The 4,856-nt window shown below is 38.1% G+C and overlaps 1 non-coding gene across 1 annotated transcript; it reads left to right on the top strand.

Moving 5' to 3' along the window:
- The first annotated feature begins 3,714 nt into the window (after positions 1 to 3,714).
- Positions 3,715 to 3,818, top strand: LOC112714183 (small nucleolar RNA R71). The gene has a single exon (XR_003159139.1). It is a non-coding gene; the product is annotated as a small nucleolar RNA R71 (small nucleolar RNA).
- The last annotated feature ends 1,038 nt before the right edge of the window (positions 3,819 to 4,856 follow it).

Genomic DNA, 4,856 nt, shown 5'->3' on the forward strand with positions numbered 1-4,856 from the left:
TATGACTTAAGATCTCTTTCATGAACTTAGCATAAGAATGTATTTGCTCAAGTGCCTCTGCAAACGGAATCTTTATTTCAAGAGTCCTTAGATAGTCTGCAAAGCGGGCAAATTGCTTATCCTGTTCTGCTTGGCGGAGTTTATGAGGATAAGGCATCTTGGCTTTATATTCTTCAACCTTAGATGCTGCAGGTTTATTCCTTACAGAAGTGGTTGAAGAAGCCTTTTTAGAGGGATTACTGTCAGCACTCCCAGGTGTCTGATCCTCCCTTGGCGTCTGAACGCCAGAGTTGGGTGAGGGTTGGGCGTTTAACGCCAACTTCTCCCCCTTCTCTGGCGTTTGAACGCCAGAACTGGGCAGGGAATGGGCGTTTAGCACCAGCTTTCCCCCCTTTTCTGGCGTTTGAACGCCAAAAGTGTTCCTCTCTGGGCTCTTACTATCCTCAGAGGGATTTTGAACAGTGGTTTGGTTATCCTCTGTCAATTGTTCCTTATTTGGCTTTTTGCTACTTTGGGCAGTGTTATTCAATGTCTTCCCACTCCTCAGTTGAACTGCTTGACATTCTTCTGTTATCTGTTTAGATATCTGCTGTTTTGCTTGATTCAACTGCAGTTCTATGTTCTTGTTAGCAACTTTAGTTTCATGAAGCATCTCTTTAAATTCTGCTAACTGTTCTGTCATCAGGAGAAATTGTTGATTAAGCTCAATCATCTGTTCTTGAGGATTAGGATCAGTGGCTACTGCCATGACTTCCTCTTTTGGAGAGAACTCATTACTAGAGTACAAATATTGGTTTCTAGCAACAGTGTCTATAAGCTCTTGAGCCTCTTCAATTGTCTTCCTCATGTGTATAGATCCACCAGCTGAGTGGTCTAAAGACATCTGAGCTTTTTCTGTAAGCCCATAGTAGAAGATGTCTAACTGTACCCACTCTGAAAACATTTCAGAGGGGCATTTTCTTAGCATACCTCTATACCTCTCCCAGGCATTATAAAGGGATTCATTATCCTCTTGTTTAAAGCCTTGGATGTCCAGCCTTAACTGTGTCATCCTCTTTGGAGGGTAAAAGTGATTCAGGAATTTGTCTGATAACTGTTTCCATGTCTTTATGCTTGCTGTAGGTTGGTTATTCAACCACCTCTTAGCTTGATCTTTTACAGCAAATGGAAACAGTAATAGTCTGTAGACATCCTGATCCACCTCTTTATCACGTACTGTGTCAGCAATTTGTAAGAACTGTGCCAGAAACTCAGTAGGCTCTTCCTGTGGAAGACCGAAATACTGGCAATTTTGCTGCACTATGATAATGAGTTGAGGATTTAGCTCAAAGCTGCTTGCTTTGATGGGAGGTGTACAGATGCTACTCCCATATGCAGCTGTAATGGGGTTAGCATATGACCCCAGAGTCCTTCTGGACTGTTCAATTCCACTTAGGTCCATGATGGAGAAAGGGAATATGATATGGATTCACAAGTAAAGTTTTTTTTTTGAATTAACCGAAAAAAATAAAATAAAACAAAAGGAAAATAAAATAAAAAATTCGAAAATTAAAAGAAAATAAGATCAAAGCAAATTGAAAACTAAATCAATTAGTTAATTAAAAAGATTTTGAGATTAGCAATTAAAAAGATATGATTGAAAAAATTTTATGAAAAAGATTTGATTTTTTTGAAAGGAGGAAAGAGAAAAACAACAAAATGACACCAAACTTAAAATTTTTAGAAAATCAAACACTAATTTTCGAAAATTTTAAGGGAAAAACACAAAGAGGACACCAAACTTAGAATTTTTACGGATCAAAAGGGACTAAAGACATGCAAATTCGAAAATTAAAAGAAAAACAAAAGCATGCAATTGACACCAAACTTAAAATATGAAACTAGACTCAACTAAAAGACTCTAAACCAACAAAAATAAAACAGTCCTAATCTAAGCAACAAGATAGGCCGTCAGTTGTCCAAACTCGAACAATCCCCGGCAATGGCGCCAAAAACTTGGTGCACGAAATTGCAATCACACTTTTGCAATCCCGCACAACTAACCAGCAAGTGCACTGGGTCGTCCAAGTAATACCTTACGTGAGTAAGGGTCGATCCCACGGAGATTGTCGGCTTGAAGCAAGCTATGGTTATCTTGTAAATCTTAGTCAGGATATCAATAATTATCAGGATTGATTGTGAAAAGTAAAAGAACATGAAATAAGTACTTGTTTTGCAGTAATGGAGAACAGGTTGAGGTTTTGGAGATGCTCCATCTTCTGAATCTCTGCTTTCCTACTGTCTTCTTCTTCAAGCACGCAAGGCTCCTTCCATGGCAAGCTGTATGCAAGAGTTTCACCGTTGTCAGTGGCTACCTCCCATCCTCTCAGTGGAAATATTCAACGCACCCTGTCACGGCACGACTATCCATCTGTCGGTTCTCAATCAGGCCGGAATAGAATCCAGTGATTCTTTTGCGTCTGTCACTAACGCCCCGCCCTCAGGAGTTTGAAGCTCGTCACAGTCATTCAATCATTGAATCCTACTCAGAATACCACAGACAAGGTTTAGACCTTCCGGATTCTCTTGAATGCCGCCATCAATTCTAGCTTATACCACGAAGATTCTGATTAAGGAATCCAAGAGATATCTACTTAATCTAAAGTAGAACGGAGGTGGTTGTCAGGCATGCGTTCATAGTTGAGAATATGATGAGTGTCACAGATCATCACATTCATCCGGGTTAAGAACAAGTGATATCTTAGAATAGAAGCAAGCATGATTGAATGAAAAACAGTAGTAATTGCATTAATCCATCAAGACACAGCAGAGCTCCTCACCCCCAACCATGGGGTTTAGAGACTCATGCTGTAAAAGGTACACAAAGAAACGTGTAAAGTGTCATGAGGTACAGATACAATGTCAAAAGATCCTATTAATAGTAAGCTAGTAACCTAGGGTATACAGAAATGAGTAAATGACGTAAAAATCCACTTCTGGGTCCACTTAGTGTGTGCTTGGGCTGAGCATTGAAGCTTTCATGTGTAGAGACTTTTTCTGGAGTTAAACGCCAGCTTTCATGCCAGTTTGGGCGTTTAACTCCAAGTTTTATGCCAGTTCCAGCGTTAAACGCTGGGAATTCTGAAGCTGATTTGCAACGCCTGTTTGGGCCATCAAATCTCGGGCAAAGTATGGACTATTATACGTTGCTGGAAAGCCCAGGATGTCTACTTTCCAACGCCGTTGAGAGCGCGCCAATTGGGCTTCTGTAGCTCCAGAAAATCCACTTCGAGTTCAGGGAGGTCAGAATCCAACAGCATCTGCAGTCCTTTTCAGTCTCTGAATCAGATTTTTGCTCAGGACCCTCAATTTCAGCCAGAAAATACCTGAAATCACAGAAAAACACACAAACTCATAGTAAAGTCCAGAAAAGTGAATTTTAACTAAAAACTAATAAAAATATAATAAAAACTAACTAAAATATACTAAAAACATACTAAAAACAATGCCAAAAAGCGTATAAATTATCCTCTCATCAGAGGTGTCCCATTATTAATGGAATTTCTCTCAGAAGTGTACAGGAATTGGTTATTTGCAACCATGTCAATGAGTTTTTGAGCTTCTGCAGGTGTTTTCTTTAGGTGAATGGATCCACCTGCAGAATGGTCCAATGACATTTTCGAAAACTCAGATAGACCATAATAGAATATATCTAATATGATCCATTCTGAAAACATGTCAGATGGACACCTTTTGGTCAACTGCTTGTATCTTTCCCAAGCTTCATAGAGGGATTCACCATCTTTTTGTTTGAAGGTCTGAACATCCACTCTAAGCTTGCTCAGCTTTTGAGGAGGAAAGAATTTATCCAAGAAGGCCGTGACCAGCTTCTCCCAGGAGTCCAGGCTATCCTCAGGTTGTTAATCCAACCATATTCTAGCTCTGTCTCTTACAGCAAAAGGGAAAAGCATGAGCCTGTAGACTTCAGGATCTACTCCATTCGTCTTAACAGTCTCACAGATCTGTAAGAATTCAGTTAAAAACTGATAAGGATCTTCAGATGGAAGTCCATAAAACTTGCAGTTTTGTTACATTAAGGCAACTAGCTGAGGTTTCAGCTCAAAATTGTTTGCTCCAATGGCAGGAATGGAGATGCTTCTTCCATCAAATTTGGACGTGGGTTTGGTAAAGTCACCAAGCATCCTTCTTGCATTATCATTATTGGGTTCGGCTGCCATCTCCTTCTCTTGTTCAAAATTTTCTGAAAGGTTACTTCTGGATTGTTGTAATTTAGCTTCTCTTAGTTTCCTCTTCAAAGTCCTTTCAGGTTCAGGATCAATTTCAACAAGAATGCCTTTTTCCTTGTTCCTGCTCATATGAAATAGAAGAAAACAAGAAAAGAAAGAGGAATCCTCTATGTCACAGTATAGAGATTCCTTTATGTTAGTAGAAGAGGGAAAAGTGAAGAATCCAAACACAAGGGATAGATTATGTTCGGATTTTTAGATGAAGAGAGGTGAAGAGAAGTGTTAGTAAATAATTAAATAGAATAAGAGAGAAGAGATAGAAAATTTCGAAAATAATTTTTAAAAAAAAGTGTTAGTAATTTTCGAAAATTAGAGATAAGATAAGATTAAAATTAAAATTTAAAACAAAAGAATTTTTGAAAAAGAGATGAGATATTTTCGAAATTAGGGAGGGAGAAGTAGTTAGTTGGTTTTGAAAAAGATAAGAAACAAACAAAAAGTTAGTTGATTGATTGAAAAAGATTTGAAGTTTTTAATTTTAAAAAGATAAGAAGATAGGAAGATAGAAAAGATATTTTAAAATCAAATTTTGAAAAAGATAAAATTTTGAAAAAGATATGATAAAAGATA

Source organism: Arachis hypogaea, chromosome 9 (genome assembly GCF_003086295.3).
Source record: "Arachis hypogaea cultivar Tifrunner chromosome 9, arahy.Tifrunner.gnm2.J5K5, whole genome shotgun sequence".
Taxonomy (NCBI): domain Eukaryota; kingdom Viridiplantae; phylum Streptophyta; class Magnoliopsida; order Fabales; family Fabaceae; genus Arachis; species Arachis hypogaea.